This window comes from Ammospiza nelsoni, chromosome 6 (assembly GCF_027579445.1).
Source record: "Ammospiza nelsoni isolate bAmmNel1 chromosome 6, bAmmNel1.pri, whole genome shotgun sequence".
NCBI classification, from domain to species: Eukaryota; Metazoa; Chordata; class Aves; order Passeriformes; family Passerellidae; genus Ammospiza; species Ammospiza nelsoni.
The window spans coordinates 13,892,851-13,913,171 of record NC_080638.1 but is presented as its reverse complement, the minus strand read 5'-3'; the positions used below and the strand labels follow the sequence as shown (position 1 = coordinate 13,913,171).

General features: G+C 39.5%; 1 long non-coding RNA gene across 1 annotated transcript in view; it reads right to left on the bottom strand.

Moving 5' to 3' along the window:
- Positions 1 to 10,273: 10,273 nt before the first annotated feature.
- The window catches only part of LOC132075217 (uncharacterized), an 81,609-nt gene continuing 71,561 nt past the window's right edge, over positions 10,274 to 20,321 (bottom strand). Inside the window, exons 2-3 of the long non-coding RNA XR_009418737.1 lie at positions 10,756 to 10,821; positions 10,274 to 10,659 (exon numbers count right to left, since the gene is read on the bottom strand). This is a non-coding gene — a long non-coding RNA (uncharacterized LOC132075217). The remainder of the gene's footprint in view (positions 10,660 to 10,755; positions 10,822 to 20,321) is intronic.

Sequence of the window (20,321 nt, the reverse complement as noted above, 5' to 3'; positions counted from 1 at the left end):
TTACTTTGCCTTTTTTTTTCTGAAAAGAAGAGGATGGTTTTTTTTCATTTCAAACAGACAGAAGTGGGCTGAGGCAGGCATCCAAAATAGAAAATTTCAGCACAGACAGTGCTGAAATAAGTGACTCTAAGTAATGTTTTAAAATAGGTCACTTGTGACATTAACTGTTATGCTATTAGCTTCTTTTATGGTACATATAAAGTGGGAGAGAAGAGCTTGTACATGCATTTATAGACTTACAGAAGAAAAATATGTAGCACCCAAGGAAGAACTTATATTTGGCGTGATTTAGTCCTGGTCTGAGATCCCATATGGTTCATCACATCACTCCAACAGGCTGCTCAATGCTCAGTATACCAACTTCAAGGAAGCTGAAGTACCACCTTTGGCTTGCATTGTGAAAAACATTATTTGACTTCTAAGCAGTAAAGGCCACTGGATGTGGATACTTGAAATAAATATGCATGAACTGTAACTAGTGAACTAAAAAGCAGGTTCCTTATCTAGATACAATGTGGTCTTTACCAAATAAGAAGGGGGAAATTTTTGTATATACCAAATGCATGCCCCAGAAACAGGCACCTCTTTGCTCCCAAGGTCAACATACAAGGGCTGGATGTATCTTTTCCCAGTGTATCAATCCTTTCTGCTTCTCCCCTACCCAGCAAGGTCCCATCATAGCTATTCAGGGAAGCTGTCTCCTGTGAGCCCTCTGCTCCTTTGAGGCTCTGTGATCCAGACAGCAGCTCCATGGTTACACAATTGGACCTGGGAATCACTACTCCGCCTTACCTCACTGCTTCAGCAGGCCACAAGAGAGACAATTTTTGCTTAATTACAAAGGAGAAAGTTATTAATTTTCACTGCAGTAACTTACAGAGCTGACATAATGCCCAAATACTGCATTATTACATAGCCAGTGTTCTGAATGTTACCTGGATTAGACAGAGTCATATGCAGAAATGTCTAGAGCACTGGCAGGGTACACACACAAATGCCAAATGCACGCCTACAACACTTACTCCATTCTCCAAAATAACCACTTTATAAAGACAGCTATTAGGAGTTTGCCTTGCTTGGAGAAAACAGACATTACACCCTTGAAAGGCCAGTATTTATTTATGTTCACAGCTATGCACTGAAAATCACTTCTCTGCTCCTTCCACACCAAAATATCTCCACTACTTCAGCTATTTTTGCTTGTAACTGTTGGGCAGTACTTCAAGCTTTTGCAGGACAGCTGGTATCTCACCTTCCTGAAGCCAGATTTCTTTGCCCCCTGAAGAATTTTTCCCCCAAAGTATTCTTCAAGCACGTCTAATATCTCCTGGAAATCACATTCTCTAGTAAATAGAGTACACGGGGAGATAAATTCATCCCCAAAGGCCAGAAATCAAATGAATGAGGATTGAGGGCAGAAAGCCTGCAGAGGAATCAGTCACTGATTCCAAGCAGAAGGAGTGTCATCCATGAAGGTGGAAGGCAGCGTGCTGAGCTGCTGTGATTCAGTGCTCCCTATGACCCACGAGTTTCCAAAGGAAATCACAGCTACACAAGAACTCTGTAGAGAAACATTCACAGACATAAGGTTTGCTACAAGGATAACTCAGCTGAGAATTAGCAGGTGTTCTTTCCCACTCTGCAATTAGTGCACTTGTTAGTCTCTGACACTCCTGCAGCAATCCTGTGTGCCTGAAGGATCCAGCAGGATGGAAGGAAGGAGGATGAGCACAACAGCACCAGGTAATGGTGCTGAGGGAAACCCTGTGTTATCCCAGGAGCCACTAAGTGGAGCTACTAAGTAAGCATGGTAAAGGACACTTTTGGTTTGATTCTTAAAGCACATTTAATGCTATCAGAAAGGCTGTTGAAATTCCCACAAAAAAAAAAAAAAAAAAAAAAAAAGGAAAACAGGAAGTATCAAAGTAATAGCTCTGGTTGTCCAATTCTACACTGGAATACCCTCAGTGTCTTGATCTACTTAATAAATGGTTGACTGATTTTTCTCTTACAAGGAGTCATTTTATTCCACTTATTTCCCAATCCTATGTCCAGTAATTGAGTTGTGTTGTGCCCCACAATGTCTCTACAAGTGCATGGCCAGGACTATCCCTGTCACGAGACCCTGACTACAGCTGAACCTCTGGAGGAGAAGTCTCTGGAAAGCAGTGTGGATTGTTGGCTGGAATGTCAGGAGATGAAGTGTTAACTCAAACTGAGGAGTCACTGCTTAGCCACGAATTTCCTGAAAATGTCACAATGCTTTCTGATCAGAAGTAGGAACTGCTACATCCAGGGGATAGACTATGTTTTTCCCTGGCTGTCACTGTGAAGTAATTGAATGGAGCTTCCAAGGAATCCCTTTTGCTCACCTAATTAATTTTGTTTCAAGATGATAAAAGAAGAGCCAGTGTCAATATACTACACACAGTGATATCACATAGACTTCTCTCTGTCACTCCTAATGCCAAAAGCACTGTCATCCAGGCCCAGAGTCAAGGAGAGAGCTCTACCCATGGCTAAACCTCAGTCCTGGTAATGCCAGGGTAAAACAAACTAAATCCAGGTGCTTTGAGAGTGAGCTCTCACAGTTTCTCTAGCAGCAGCATGGAGGTGCCTTCACCTTGCTCCCCACACAGCCAGGGAACTGCAATTACTGTGTACATGGCACATTCAACAGGGATTTTTTTGCCATGTCCTCTACAGGAGGTTACATTTTAGAGCTATCTTGAAAATGCCACTTTTGCAGAAAATGTTATCTATCCAGTGCCAATTCTCAGATTCAGCATGCCTCAGTAATCTATGGTCCAAGGTAGTGGTTCCACACTATTATGTTTGATGCTTTTGTCTGAACATCAAAGAGCTAGGAAACTTGGAGTTGTTGCCTCCATGCTCACAGCCATCACTGACATCATCAAAGTCACCGCTCTCTTAGCACAACCACGAAGTCTGTGTGTAGAGCATTCTAAATGATGCCCTCAGCACCAGAGCAGACCCTATCTCTTGCACAGAACACAGCAAAATCCCCATAGGAAGCCACTGTATTGGTGCAATTGTAAATACAGGACATTGTATTCACAGAGAAGTAGGTTTTAAAGGAATTGCATTTATCTAATGTAGGGGATGCAGTGCATGGGCTGAGGCTGGAATTTGTGCATGGTGAGGACACTTAGAAACACCTCATTCAGGTACATTGAAAGAAGCAGTCACACATGGGCCTAGTCCAAAGCACAAGGAAATCAGCAAGTGCTCAAAATTCATTGCACAGTTAAGACAACATCAGGGATGGTTGTCATGACCTCTTCTCAGGAATGAGCTGAAAAGATATCTCCTATCACAGTCAGTAGAAAGATGAGCCTGACTCACCATTAAGGTAGCCTGATCAAATTAAGTAGACAATTCCATCAGAAACTCAAATGGAATTTTTTGAGATTTCCATATGTACTAGCCCATGACAAAGGACTCAAGTCAGTTAGCCAAAGAACATCTACAGTGCATGTCAAAAGACAGAAATGCAAAATACATGACCTCTCCTTATTCCCATTTAGGGTGGGAACATGAAGGGAGTTCATTAAATACTTTGCTGAACATATTTCCAAAGTTTGGCAATGGACTTTACTGCAATGCACAAAAATGCTTTTCTGCAATTATGCAGTGCTCCAAAAATACCATAATATTTATAAAAGCCCTAACTAGAACCACTCAGTAGTTCAGTGAAACTATTGTTTCTTCAAAGGTACTGCAGCACAAACTTCCACTGATTAATTGCACAGGTCAAGACTTTTGACTTTTTAGATCTTTCCCAAGCACTGCCCTGCAGTACCACCATCAGTTCCACGAGACATTAGCAATCTGGTTCCTGAAAGATGGTGAAGTTAAAAGCTTCTTTCATCAAGATCAGTTAAAATTAAGCCATGTGGTTCCCAAGCATTAAAAATAAATAAATAAAAAAGATATTTCTCAATAGAGCTTTGTAATCTTTTCAAATACTAGAAGGTCACTTGTGTTTTCAAGGCCATTTAGCAAGGTCAGGTTGTAATGAGCTGCAACTACTTTATTTGTGATTTGTGGCTCTGAGGGATTAATTGTCCCCACTCTGTCTCATCCAGAATCTGAGGCCGAATTGTCAAAATGATCCATGGCTTTCGTCCCCAGGCCCATGGTTTCATTATTAAGGTGCGTTCTAATCGATAGTAGCATTTTTAACATTTTGCCCCTTACGTTTTATCAATCCTTATTATCTAATGACCAATACTGAACTGGCACAAGGTTTTTCAGAAAAACACTGACAGATTACAACAGGCAGTCACATGCATTTGTAATTAGACTTCATTACCATTATAAGTGCTGGATGGGAGCAGAATAGAAAGGCAGGAGGAATGCACCCAGTTCACAGAGCTTGTCCCATTTCTTAGAGCCCAACAAGAGTCTGTCTTAATTTATTAATAAATAAAAAATAACCTCAACAACAAAATTTTGGGATCTTTTTCAGGTTAATGTGTTCAATTTATTCCACGCCACTGGCCTAAGTGGCATCAGAAGCTTGGAGAACTGGTCAGCCATCTAGAAAATTATGAAGTTCTCTTTTGACAGACAAAATACCCACTGCAAAACAAAGCAAGTCTGTTACATTTCACATTCTCAAATTTGATTATTTGAATTACTTTGATTCTTTGTCAGAGTTTAATCTGTTCTCACACTGATGAAGCAAATAAGAATGTTAATTTTCATCTCCTCTGCTGGACACCAGAACTATGACAGATAAAACTGCAACTCCTCACCCAGAATCATGGCTGGTTTAGAAAGAAAGCTGAAGGGACAGATTCTCAGATGGCGTAAGCTGGCCTAGTTCCACTGAAGTCAATGGAAATACACTCATTTACGTGTCCTGAACATCTGGTCCAATAGCGATCATTAACAGAATATTGCCCAAGAGCAACATTTTCCAAGCTGCAGAAAAGCTGAAATAGTTATTTTAAATTCCATAGCATTCATTCTCCCTCCTTTTCTATTAGAGAGTCCTGGGCTGACTAATGAAATGGCATGCTCTGGCCTCCTGGCTTTCTTATTCAAGGAATGTGGCCTCCTTCCCAACCTGACCTTGTCAGAGCACGCAGCTTCCATCTCTGGACAGAATGTAAAACTGCAGGCTACACACAAACACGTACGAGAGTTCCATTAGGAACAAAATGGGGCACTTGGCATTTCGCTGACAAACACAGAGCACGCAGTGATTTAGAACTTCAGCTAAATATGGTGTCACTTGAGGAAAAAAATTTAAAAATTAATTTTCCAAACACAGCCTGAATGACATACTAGTTTGTAAATTCTGAAAATCTAAAAATTATTGCTGACTTCAGTAAGCCTGGAATATTATTTCTAAAGTCATCAGATTTGGGATTTTTGTGAGATTCTGGTCTGTTTGCTTTCTGATCCATATGCTTTCTAGCCCTTATGATAGTTTTGGAGTAGATTATTCTATTTTCTTTCTCCAAAGAACTTTTAGAGGTTGTTGGAAAGAAAAACTCCTAAGCAAACTGTCCACACACACAGAAAATAGACAAATGGCTGTCATGACTCCTTGACTTCACAAACTAGAAATATTCTTAATCACTTGTGTAACCTAAGGAAGTTTTTCTGCTTTGCAGAAAAGGCCATAGGGCCATTTCAGTGCTAAGATTATCTAAACCCCACCACCTCAGCTGGGTGCTGAAGTACCAAGGCCTGTCCAAGGACACTGAAAGTTTTACAACTCACACTGCGCTTATGGATGAGGGAATTGATCCTTCCTTATTACAAACAGCAAAGGCGGTAAAGAACAGTACCCAGCCCTAGATTATATTTGTCAGTTACACAACAGTTAGAGGTCATTAAATGTCTAAAACTTCTATTTTGAAAGGATTTACTGCTCTTCCCAGCCAACACCTGGTTTCTGTTCTGTATTGACACTGTTTGCCCATTTCCATTTCTCTAATTATATTCCTATTAGATTCCAGCTATTGAGTCCTTTCTTTTGGATCATGGCAATTTACAGCAAAATTTTGCAGTCCCTGCAGCAGCAAACTTACACAGAAATTACACAATGGCATTCAAGAAAAATGTTTCAATAAATCGACATTGTATCCAAAATTTTTCCCATAAAATGAAAGACGAGTCCAATGAGATGGAGAGGATGATATAAAGAAAGTAAATCCAAGATAAGTGAAGTTTCAAGTACAACAAAACATGTTTGGTAAGTTTATAATACTAGAAACACTTCACACTGCATTCCCTTAAAAAGCACACAAGAGATGGTTGTCCAGAAAACCTCAATCCATTAGAGCTGGCAAAGTGAATTTTGGAGACCACTTTGATTAAAGATAATCAGGTGTACTGACAAAAATATCTGTCTTTCACAGAGGTTATTTGCTAAGCATGGAGATAATGCTATATCTCAGTTAGTACCTATGCAGTAAGGTGGCATTTATTCGTTTCTGTACAGCATCTCAGCCTCCCAGGTTTGGACCCATGTGGATGTGTTAGACCTTGAATTTCCAAGACTTCCATGCTGCTACCAAAGCAGGGCAAGTGAGAACAAGCATTTTTTTCTCCTGAAGCAAAACACTTATGCAAGAAAATGATGAGACTTAGAAAGAAGGCTACTATCATTTGAATACTGCCTTGACTAGAACAACCAAAACAAACAGATACATGTTCCCCCATTTCACTTCTTATTTCTTCAACAAAATTTCCAGTGTTTGCTTGAGCCACTGCCCATTACTCACAATGTTTGAACTCAAAGAGGAAAGGGTAATTAGGCCAGCAGCTATGCCATTTCACATTTTTTTACAGTAACCTTGTCAAGTCTGCAATTTCCATTTCTACACCCAGAATACTTTTACTTGTAAATAAGAAGGTATATCATTTGCCATAAGTGATAGAGCCATAAGTGATACCACTTGAGCATTTCCTCATGGGAAATGTATAGGGGGAAAAAAATAACATTCAGTCACTGGATCAACATAGAAGTTTTCCAATTTTTCTATTACCAGGACATTGGGATAACACCCAAAAAAATGTGGGACTTTCTGGTAAATGCAGCAGTGATGAGTGTTTTTTCAAAATGATGAATATTCTAACTCCTGGAGGATCCACAGCAAAGAAATACCTGCCTGGTGATACAGATTTTTAATGGACTAATCATGCCATCAGTCCTGTGAGGGCAAAACTTAACGTGCCCTTACATTAACTGAGCTTCTGAAAGAGTTACTCAAACCATCCTTTCAACAACCTGAGAAACTTCACTGGATGTCAGGCCCTGAAACACCTCTTAAACCCCATGCAAATAGTTATTATTTTCAAAGTATAACAGCACTGCAATTATTCTGAAATTGAACTCGGGAAGATATTCTGTAAAACTAAAAATATAGACTATTTTGAGTGATTATGGCAGTCCTGGGAGAAGGGCATCAAGACTGCCACTGTGATGAAAATCAGCGTAGCTAAGATGCTCCACTACCTGTTTCCACATAAATATTTTTCAAGTAAATAAGTCACACTCCAAGTGAACCAAGTCAAAAACAGGTCTATAAAATTACTTTCCAGCCACCCCAATATAGGAAAGACAATCCCTGATTTTTAGTAAAGGTAAAATTATTTTCTCTACTTTGGAAAGACTTATCCCACTCCCTAAATTTCACTTGCATTCAAAGCAATGCTCCTATTTCAACAGTTTTACCTGCCTCCAGATTGAAAATGGTGGCAATTAGAGAAGTACAGGTGAATTTGTCCTTTCCCAGCATTAGTGTACTCAGTTCCACTCTGTTTTCTTCATCCTTCTGAGGAAGGATTTCCCCAATTAATTAGGAAAGCCTTGCATGATAAGGAACAGATTTATTTCAGCTCATTTGCCATGTGGCCAAAAGGTGTCTTATAGCAGCAGTGTTATCACATACCTGTATTAAAGTCAAGCTTTTATCCATTCTCTTTTGCACAGAAGAGAATGAATCCTATTCTAGTTCTCTTTGTGGCTCCACTCATTTTCATTGAGGAGAGATTACAGGACTGAGGAACAATCTTCAAAGATTTTTGAATGGGTAATTGAGAAGGGCTAAATGAAAAGTAAATGTAGGTGAAGCAGCCCCTAAGTTGTACACACAAGATTGATTAGCAACATGCACACAGCTGCCAGCATGTGCTCAGAACTGCCTCATCTCTGAGCTGTCTGAAGAGCAATGCAGAGTATTATACAACATGCCCGGCTAAAATTAAATTTACAAAGGTTCACTGTTTAGAGTGTTCACTGTTTAGAGGTTCACTGTTTGATGCCTGTTTAGAGATCCTACCACTATTAATGAAGGTGGTGCAGAATTTCAGTTCAAAGTATGCAGCCTGCTTTCCTTGCACTGTTTCCTCTTGTTTTCCTGGTAAATTACAAACAGCTAAACTCATATAGGACATTCAACATGGTAGGTTATATTGGGAAATACTTAAATAAGAAATGGCTTTGTTTGCAGACATATGAGAAGGAAAAGATGTAAGAAGTTGTAAAAATGTAAGCTTCCTTCCTCTATCTCTCAGATTTTTATTTTAGTCACTTGGTACATTCAAGATTTGGAACAATCTATGTCCTATTTTTAGTATTTGTCAAGACATGAAAAAAACCAATAAAAAACAAATAACAGCAGGTGACAAGTGTGTTGAACTATTGGACCACTTTATCCCATCTATGAGTGTCAGAAAATTCAGAGCACTCTGTGACTGGAAACATCAGCTCAGGTACAAATTCACTGACCTCAAGCACAAAGTTCTAATTATTATGTGTTTGGCAGGTTCTCTGAACAACAGAAAATAAAAGTCATAAATACTATTGGGACTTTTTCCATCTTCCCACTTCTGGGGATTTCTGGAAGAAGCAAAAAAGCCCTTGTGCTCCTGTTATGTTCAAACTGGTTTGTATTTACAGGAGTTCAGAACGAAAAGTATCCTGTGACCTAAAAGGCTGAACATATTCTATCACAGTATTGCTCAGTGCTCAGGGCAATTCCCTTTTAAGCAAGGGTCTTCTGAGCAATCTTGCTTTCCTAATTCATAAACTACACAAAAACACAAATTCTCTCTAAATATTTTTATATTATATCCTTCCTATTAACATTTCTTCTATTAACTCTGTTAATAGCAAATGTTGTACAAAACAACAGCACTATTCATTCCATCTCCTTCTCAATTTTTAAAAATTATTTTAAGCAGGCAAGGATTATGATTGCAAATCTAGCTGGATCTTCAGTCTCACAGACATCCTCCAAACCCAGCAAAGCTTGCCAGCCCTTAAAAAAATGTCTACCCAGTTCCTCCATGCTTGCTGGATTTACAGGGCAGCCACTATCTAACTACACTCTGCAACACTAAAAATGGGGAAGGCAAATGGGACAAAAAATAATAGACAGCCATTGGCTTTTGAGAAAATCCCAGCAGCTTTTACTACCCAACAGAATAAAATATGCCTTCATTTTTAGGATTCCACAGGGGAAAAAATATTAACAAACAGAAACCCCAGATTTCCCTTTCTTTTTACACAATTAAAATAAAACTACCTACTCCCAATGAAGCTAAGAAGTAAACAAGCCTCAAAAATCATCATTGTGATCATTCAGGGTTTTGAGGACCCTCAGAATTTCTCAGCTAGACCTTCTTCAATGCCAGAAGCAGAGGCACTGGAGCAGCCCAGGAAGGTGTTATTCACACTAGTACAGCTGGCAGAGCCTGTCCTTGCTACCACAGGGTGAGATTCATCCAGCCTAGCTTCAGACACTGAAAGGTTACACAATGAATTCTGAGTGTGCCACTGTAGGCATTCCTACAGTCAGTGGAGAGAAACAGGCATCTCCAGGGGGCAAGTTGCCTGACCTGCCTATTTTAGGCTGAGATGAATCACTCTCTGAAGGTGCCCATTTTTCCTCAACTGACTGTAAAGTGAATCTAGGGTGACTTCCCCAGCCTTTGATATCTACATTTCTGATATCTTGGTGGAGACATATGAATTTCACCCACAATTTCCAGACCTCAAAGCCAGCATCACTGACAAATTAGCAGTGTTATGTATCTATTTTTGAAATGAAAACTTTCACTCCAAACTCCTGTATTATATTTCAGTTGACTTTCACAATCCTGGCCCTTATAGAAACAACACCTCTGTTTTAATCAGTCAGTTTCCAGATGGTAAATTCACACAATAAACACAATTAAAAGGCAAAAATGAGTTTGACTTTGCTGAAGTAATAACTCTTGGGTTCCTTATGTCCTACTCAGAGCTGACTTACACCAGGTAGCTGTTCTGAATCCACCAGTAAAGCACTTTCAGCCCAAACACCTTTGTTGTTATAAACCAAAACTCTTTCACAAGTAACCACATTTTTCTGCTGAAGTTTGATATGAAATTTCAGTTTTTAGTTTTAAGACTTCATAACAACAAATAAAGTCATGGAAAATATTGAAAGAGAGAAAACCTGCTCCATCTATCTCCAGTTCATAATGGAACTCTTCCCATCTATGCATTTTTCCCATAGGATAAGGTCCTACAATTCAGGAAGGTCCTTTCAATTATTATTTTTGAGCAGATGATCCATCACAGCAATAATCACCATTGGCACTGTAGTCACAGATATACTCCATACCTAAAGGCTAAAAGAACCCTCAGATAAAATCCAATCCATGATCCATCAGCATTTAATTTAGATGACAATCCTGTATGCTTTTCTTTTAGTGACAAATTCTTACCATGTCTTTCTCCACTGATGTACTCCCAACATCCTTCTCACCAGACCTGAATGAGCAACATCATTTCTGCAACAGAAAAAACCAAAATTGTCCTATAAGTACTATATTACCATCTTGGTTTTGTATGTTTTTGGTATATTTTTCTTGTTTTTTGGAAAAGCTGTAGCTAATAAACTGTTGAAATTATAGTTAAAATTATACATGAGAAAAACAAAAGGGAAAGTAAGATGAAATAACCTTTTTACTACTAACGAAAACTCTCTTCTAATCTTGTTTATTCTTAATATATCACAAATATTATCACTAGATAAAAGAAAATAAGTTTTGGCAAACAACCAAATAAAACCATCCAAAAGATTAATCAGTTTCATTCAACTCCATCCTGTGATTTCAGTGTCCCTACCCCACAAGATCACTCTGCACCGTGTTGCTGCAGTGCAATCTGTTTGCTCCAGTGTGCCTGCAGCAGTCACTCAGGTTATCAGGGATCTGATTACTGATCTTCCTGCAGCTGCCCTGTGGCAGATTCTCCTCTCCTGCTCATGCAAAAGCAGAATCCCAGAGTGACCAGACTGGGAGTAGTGCTGGCTCCAGATGCTCAACCCACACAGGAATTGTCATCTTCCAATTCCTACCCACTTCCTGAATTTTAGTAATTTTAAACCCTGTTGCTCTTAACTACCTGCAGTCAGATGCTACACTCAGTAGTTCTTTTAGGGAAGCATTTTGCAACATTTTGCATGATTCACAACAGTTTCACAAATAAATAAAGCACAGGTTTAACTAAAGCCTGATCTCAAAAGGGAATAGCAGAGCGTCTCTCTCAACAACAAATACACTGAATATTCTATAGAAAGACCTAAACCATAAATCACTAAATTTATTTCCCATGCAAATGTTTTATTGAGCTGGCTGCAGAGGGGAATCACTGCCACTTGGAGGCCAGTCAGGACAAAAATAAACTCTTCATTTACCTGGGTAGCAAAACCATCACCTGTTACACAGAAGGCAGCACTGCCCCTCCCTGTGGGCCAGGCACAGCAGCAATTCCTGCAGTGGTACCTGCACTAACTCTGAGCAGCAGGTTCTGGCCAGGCTCAAAAGAAATTAGGTGTTGTATTGTCTGTTTCGTGGATCCTGTCAAATCTGTGCTTCTTTAACAGACCTATGGGCCACATTGAACATATACAAAACTTCAAATGACCAAGCCTGAAAGGGCTCCTGGCCACAGCTGAAGAACCCACAAATGAAGTCTTAAAATGGCGTGACACCTCATAGCTCTTGGAATGGCACTTAAATACAAAGTTTGACTCCTCACTGTATCTTAAAGAGCCATCCTGATCTGGGGGGTCCAAATCTGGAAGAAACAACAGGAATACAGGCAGAAGCTGACAGATTTTCCCAAGTGAGGAAAATGGACTAAGTCTGCCCGGGGTCAACACATGCAGACAACAGTGACAAGGTTGGACCTGTACAGTCCACAACAATCTAGGTAAGAAAGGAAGTGTACACTCATTAATATTACCTAATTAAATCACCAAAGAAATGATTTGGATTGCATTATATGCAGAAAAAAAAAAGACTTTCTAGAGGATGGGGAGAAGGTGCAAGAATTGCTTTTCAAATGCAGTAAAAATAGCAATAATTCTGCTATTATGCCAAGACCTTTCACTGCAGGACAAGTTTTTATTACCAAGATATAGACTCCCAAGAAAATAGATTTATAGGGGGCACGATGACACTAATCAGAAATCCTTATGAGTGTCCACAGAGCACAACCCACAGGCATTGAATGAGCTCATAAAATCAATCACAGGCCTTTGGAAATGTTTACCTACACACTACTGATTTTGTTAAAGTCGGTCAAATTTTAGGACCAGGTACCTAGATTTTAATATATCTCTTTAAGGCTCTTTGTTTTGGGTTATAGAGAAGAGAAAACATGAGGCAATATCTACCTAGGTATACATGTCCTATAAATCACACCACTTGGAACTCTGTCTCTCATAGTAAAATAAAACACCATGATATAAAATTAATAGTGACTCAGAGAAAATACATTTTCCGATAGGTGTTGGGAGGTACTGGCAGAAATGAGCCAATAGTCTCTGTTAAATTTCTAAAAGAAAAAGGTCAAAAACAATTTGTCTCCTGTCTCCACCTTCTTTCTCAGTCTAAATTGCTTCCAAAGTTCACAATACCTTAACAAAAATAAAATTTGGCCCCACTGAGACCAATAACGAAGTTTCCACTGAGCTTTCTGGAGACAGAATTTCACTTTTGGATAGCAGCATATCATCTTAAATCATGGCTTGGTCCCCCTTGCTCAAGCCTGAGATCAAGCACATTTATAAAGTGATGACTGCAGGATTCCTGGAACCAACATGTTCCATGCTAAGATTTTCCTCTGTGTGCTCAGGAAAACAAGGTGTCTGGTTCAGACAGTTGGTAATCTAAAACCAAGATCTGCTAAAATTTATGATCAAACTGCCCTATTAAAGAAAAAGGCACCTCTCTTCGGAGCAAATATTCCCCTTGGTGGGTAGAAGCTAATCCCAGATGAAGAAAAAAAGACAAGCCATATTGCTCTGCTGTCAGGAGTTCAAAGAAACCCTGCAGTATAAAATATTTGTAATGTGTGTCGCTGAATCATTTTCAGCCCTGAAATTTTATTAAAGTAAGAATTTCACTTAATATGAATATATGCAAAATGCAACATTTTTTCATGCAAAATGTATTTACTTATATTGCTTAGGAGAATGACAAGATATTATTCTGGACTATCAATCCTAGAATTCTGCTCCACAGAGAATATGAAAAACTTAACAGCAGAGAAACAAACCCCCATACACTTCATACATCACCAGTGTTAATTATACAATGTTACAAAATAAGGTTAAAAAAATATTCTGTCCCTAAAGCTTTCAATTTGCTTTCTTAAGCATTAAGTATTTTGCCCTATTTTGTAGCGTGCACAACTAGAAATAATTTTGCAAGATTTTCATGTATGTTCAATAAAAATGTAAATATATAAATCCCTATCTCTGAACAATAACTCAGGTTGATGTGTATTAAATAATATTTCTAATAGATTGCAAAACAGGAAATATATGAAGCACATCCTTTAAAAACAGTTTCAAAAAAATACTACATTCTGCAGCTTTGAAGGGCAGTAGATGAGAGGCTGCCAGTTTTTGCTGTAGATATGTAATTCTAACACCTGGCCAAAAGCTAGTTGAGATAACTACTTCCCTTGTTCTTAATGAGCAAACCCAGCAACTTCAGGACCTGGCCAAAGACACATCAGTGACTATCAGCAGATGAAAGAAAGCACCACAGCCTTTTACAAAGTTCTGCTGTGAACCAGCTTCAACGACTTTCCAGGCAGCCTACCTGTTTTGTTTGCAGCTTTAATACACTGGTGGCTACTTATGCAAAAAAGGCAAAAACTAATTAAATTTGTTTATGTATGTTATCGTGTGGAGCACTCATTTCCAGACATCAAGCTATGAATCATTAAATAACTGCTAAATTGGTCTCCTGGGATAGATCATGGCTCAGAGTTGGGCAGGCCCCCATCCCACCAAAGCCAGGTGTGCTCTGCAGTGAGCAGGCATTAAAACTGTTTAAAGGCCATGATTTGGGTACCCAGCCAGGTCTCACACTGTGAGGTGAGTGGTAGGAAATCATGAAAACAGTGACAGCTCTCCTGTCAGACTTACTCCTCTGTTTGATTAATGAGGGCATTTGAAAGACAATTAGCCAGAGCAGGTTTGGCTGCAACTAGCTTATCAATCAGGCACCCTCTATTAAAAGCACTACTGCCTTCTTTGTTTTTGGTTGCAGGAGAATTGTATCAATGATACACAAACAACAAGGGACCTTTACATCTCATGCAAAAAGAAGAGCACAATGTAGCAAATCACAACTGAAATAGTAAAAAATAAAAAATGCTTTGCAAGCCACAAGCCACTGGTTGTTGGGAAATCATCACTGCAACTTCCACCGAGATTTTTGGCTGGATTTTGTTTCTGCATGGTGAATTCAAGGCTGCACAAATATATCAGGTACTTCCAAGCTTCTCAAGGACAGGTTTATGCTAAGTTTTCAACAACAGCAAAAATGAAACCAAACTGCAACTGATTCCATATGTAACAAAAAAAAAAATCCTTCATTAGAAAACCTACTATGAACCTACTCTGAGTTTCAACACATTTCAACTAAGAACTGTTTCAATTTTTTTTAAAAAAGAACTTGTTGCAATAATTCATCAGTTTGATTTATTCATCAGTAATGCAATCTCTTTGCTTTCCAACCACCAACACAGGTAGCATTTAATACTGTACTTTGCTTAGGCAGCTACTCACCCAGGAACATGTTTCATTCTTTGGCTTAAATGAGAGCTTTGCTTCAAGTGGAGTAGTCCTTGAATTCATGTAAGTGATCAAAAATACGCAATGGACAATTTAAACCATGTCTGAACCTTTCCTGGAGATTTGCATTTCCATCAGAACAGTTTTTATCAAACTAAGGAAAAGATTATTTTTGCCTGTGAATGAGTAAAAACCAAATTACTGACTAATGTATTTATATTGCTCTTGATGTGAATAAATCCAAGACTGAAAGGGTAGGATTGAGACTGAAGTGCAATGCACCACTTTTTCTTTCAGTTTACAGTTAATTTTCCCTGGCAATAGCAGATCAGAGGTATTTTTAATGCATGACTAGTGTAGTACTAAGTGGGTATATATGCAGTGCAAGGAAGTTGGTTTAATTTTTTTTTTTTAACCTTGCTAGAATCTGTTTCAGAAGTAAGCTCACAAAATACTGCATTGTGTGTGTTTGAATACGGGGATAATAAAGCAAGCAACAAATAAATCTTTGATTAGATTAGTTAGAGTACAAAGACAGAGGGAGATTCAGCCTAGCCCAAAAAACCCTCTCTGAAGCTTCCCTGTGTTGGCAGAATGTGACAGTCCAGCATTCATGGACAGAGAACTATAATTGTTTTTAAAAATTTGGAAGAGTTCCCACTGAGAACACACAGCTTGTCACCAGGTTAATCTGCAAAATCACTTTTGTTAGAGTGTTCAGCCACCTCAGTAAGCCCCAGCAGTGGCACCCACAAAGGGAGCACTGTTGTAAACTTGCCACTAGCAGTTTATACCCCCTGGCCCTGATCCAGGAGCCACTACAGAAAGCCAAAGGCTCTTTCAATGGATTTTAAATTGGTCCCTGCACTCCTCTAAGTTACAAAGGTGGTAATGAAGTATTGGGAGATGCAATAGAAAAATAAAATAAAGAGGATCTAAGTAGGTGGTGGATAACCAGTGATTCCCCATATTCTTACTGAGAAACTGTGAACAGTTTCTCATTTGTCCGTGGTTGTAATTGTAAACAAAAAGGGGACAAAGCCCTAAGTGCTGTGGCATGGGCCACATTTGTCTGTGGGCCAAATTCTTCCCAGCCTCACCATGGGAGCAGCCCTCATTCATGCTGCTCATTAAAGGGCCTCAGCTCTGAGCAAACCCCTGCCCCACACCTGGGCAAGAGCCTTGCCATGGCTGTGGGGCGCTGGAGAAGCCCTGGGGATGCACAGCAGGCCATGCCTGGGCTTCCTCAGCTCACCAGGTGCAGGCAGAGCTGCTCTGTTCTACTTTAATGGATTCAAATGGATTCAGGGTCCATTGGCTCTTTGCAAGGGTGTGGTAAATGCTGTGGCTGGGCTTCAACAAGAATGGGGCAGTGCTTCAGCAAGGGCTGGGTATAACCTGCCTGGCTGGCTTGTGGTCCTTTCAGGGGAGGGGAGGTCAAATGGACAGAAACAGGCCCACTATTTTTCACACAGATTAATACAGACTGCCAGCTTCTTCCAAATAACAAAAGGTTAAAAGGACCCTGCGCAAATGACAGAGACTTGGGGTCCTGTCATCACCTCTAGGAGAACAATTGTCTCTTCCTCCTCTTATTCCTCGGAGTCAGAAAGCATCCAGACACTTTGCTTTCTCAGCAGTTTGAGGAAAAAATGGCATAAAGAAGAATAAATATCCTGCAACTCATCCCAGGTATTCAAAATTTGAGGTCAATAGAAAAAAAAATTAAAAATATACATTTTGGTACTGCACAAAAGATAGATTCTTCTGTTTCTCATCAGTAACTCACAGCCATTTGCTGCAAAGAACAGCTAGAAATGCCTTTTGCAGAAAGCAAGCAGAAATATTTATCAAGAAGCGATGACTGGTTGGACTGGTGCATGAGCACAGATGTGCTGTCTACTTTTATATGATGCCCAAGGAGGAATTTTGCAATGCCTGCTGCTTCAAAGGCTGAAACCTAAGGAAGACTTTGAAGGAAACACCAACACTTCCCATAGAGAAACTTGTCTTTCCCCTTATCTTCCAAAGGCGCCAGATCACTTTCCAAACACTACTGCAGACATTCTTTTTCTCTTAGGAGCCTCTTCATGTTTCCCTATTTGGCTTTTTTTTTCTGAAAGCATGCTTAAGGAGACTTAAGCTTCAAATCCAGAGACATTGAAGCTTTTGGAGAAGAGCATCACATTTTGAAGTGTGCTCTGCTGCCTGGGTCAAAGAACCTGAGCAATCAGAAGCAGAAATGGAAATTTGCCCCTCCAAATGTCCAGAACAGGCTGCAAGTTCCACATGAATATATAGGCATTTCCTGAGGGAAAAAGTGAAGGCTTCTAGTAACCATAATTAAAGACATTTATTCTTTCACTGTCTATTTCTTTGAAACTATGGCTAAGGCCTAGTAGCTTAATTGACTTTCATAAAGTCAATCCTGATTACAAGGTGCATAAAAATGACCTAGTATCCTTCTTCCTTGTGAGAAGTTGGAGAAATGCTATCTATCTGGGACAGATGGTTCTCACCTGAGCTAGAATGACAGAATATGCATCTTTGTTGACATTCCATTAACTACAATTTAGAAATTCTTCCTTAGCTTTATGCATTTTTAAATGCAAGTAAAGTTTACCTTGCTAATTGGTTCACTAAGTAACACATCATTGTTATTAAAAGGAGAAATGAAAACTTGCTGACCTAATATCCTCAGCTATGATTATTCTTGTCAATTATTTTATATTTGGAAAGGCAAACAAATGTTGTATATAAAAACTAAACACTGTATTTGGCATAACTTCAAATTAGCTGTCTCACCATGCTTATAGCATGCAAATTAAACGTCCTGAATAAGCATTAATCATCATAATAGGCTAATTATTGTCAGTTAGCTATTGAATAACTGAGCTACTACCCCCTGCAAAGAATTTGGAAAAAAATGTTAATAAGATTCTGGTTACCTAAAAGCAAGAAAAACATTAAAATTTTTGTCAGTAAACAATTTTTGAGACAAACATGTAGCTTATTTTAACCAGTTTGAGCACTATTCTGGACTTTCCACATATTTAGGCTTACTGTCTTCCAGTAAGTTATACTTAGTCCAAAAATACTTCTGTATCAGGATGTCTTTGTACCTACGTCATTTAAAATGACTTGCTGAGTTTTAAAACATTAATTAATATGTTAATAAACAGTTAATCTTTGTCTTCTCTGGACACGTGCACGGCTACCACAGTACTTACAGACAGAGAGGAACTTAAATGTTTTGCACAGGACTAAATGTTTTAGAAGTGATAAAGAATACATGAGTGTAGAACTGCTACTTGGAGACAGTGTGTTAGGGCCTTGGAGTATATATTTAATAAAGGAGTGATACATTCTTGAATGTAAATGGATATCCAGTGCTTAAATGGAACTGAAGCACTTTTACAAATACACAAATGCCAACACATTCAAAATTAAGTCTTAAACATTTCAAAATAGTTTTCAAACAAACTTGCAGTCAGGTTTCATTAAGACTGGCTGATATTTCTGCAGAGCATTTGTGAGGAGGACATTTGCCTGAGCGGATTCCTTTATATCCCCCTGCACAAGGTGCTTGTCTCATTTGCGCCAAAGCTCTCGCCAAGGGGCTCACGGCTGGAATGTCCTCACACTGCCATCAATGTGCTCACCCTCAGATTGCCCCCAGGACTGGGGAGAGGCATTGGCCCTACTCTGCAGATGGGCGTGACTTCAAATCATGAAATCAGAGCATGATTCCTATGATGTCCCAGAGAAAATATGTTGTCATCTTATTGCAGGGGTTCCATACTGTTGTCTCCTTATCACAAAAGTTCCATACCTTCTTGGTGTTTCTCACGGACATCTCCTCAGAGCACTGACTCTTTCCCCTTCACAAAGCAGCCACTGACTCCAATTCCCCTCTCACTCAGCCAACCCACTCTGTTATAGCATCTTCTTCTCACTGGTTACAGCTGTGGCCTGTTAAAGTCAGGCCTGTTCCTAATCTTTGATAATTGGCCCAGCTGCAACTCCTTAGGGGTAAGATTACTTTCTACACTATCTTTATTTTCTTATATTCTATTCCCCTACAGAAATGCATCTCAAGAGCAAGGATCACAACTTTCTCTCCCACCACCACCACCACCACCACCAGAAGTGGTGTCAAAACAACCTCCAAGTCACACAGAAAAGCTGCATGGAACCACTAACAGCTCCAGGAGTACAAGTCTTCCTTTTAGTGGCTTGACCACGGACCATCTCAGGTGAAAAGGTTCTGTACTCTGGGGCTTTTATCTGAGAAGTTGCTTGTGTGCCTGCTCTTCTGCTTCATGACATTCTGCCTATAACATTGAGCTGAAGAAGCATGAACAACAGTGACAGGGACAAGCTGCCTCCCTTGATAACACAAAGGGTCTGTAAAAGAACGGTTAGCAGGGTATTGATTGGGAAACAGTTACTCAGTTGCTGGAGGTAAAAGTCACTTTCCAGCCCACTACTGCCACATCCAGGAATCCCACTGGCTTTTCTAAGCACACTTCCCTAAGAGCTCCAGTTCATCACTCTTGCCACTGTGACCTCAAAGTCTTTTAAGTCAGTGACTGTTTCACAGGATGCAGTTGTCATTCCTGTTGATATTTGTCTCCTCTGTACAGCCTTACACCTGAGTGTATCAAAATACATTTTATTCCAAGAAGGCAGAATCTATGTGACGCAAAGTGATAAAATCCTGAGGATGCCCTCCCTCATAATTTTCTACTAATCTTAGTCCAAAAATGTTCTTGGCCAGGGTATTGTGGCTTGGTGTCCATCAGTGAAGATGACACCAAACATTGGCAGAATCAGTCCTAGCAGGATGCCATTGGAAACATCCCACAGAGTAAGCACTCTTCACTGAAAATTCCTCTTTGGCACCTGCCAGGGAGGCCACTCTCAGTTTGTTTGCTGGATACTGCTGTGACAGTGCTACTGCACCTCTTAATTCCAATGTGGCACCAGGAGTTTTTTTGAAGCCTAAATACCCTCTGTCTAGACAGTACATTCATTAGACCTACAACCACATGAAGAACCTGAAAGTTGGTTTTACAAGGTGCTCTCATCATAAAACTGTGACAGCCATGAACTTCACTTCCATTCTGTAATTCTTTATTGAATTCACGATCAACATTTCCATTCTTTTACCTGCAATCAATAGCAAGCTGA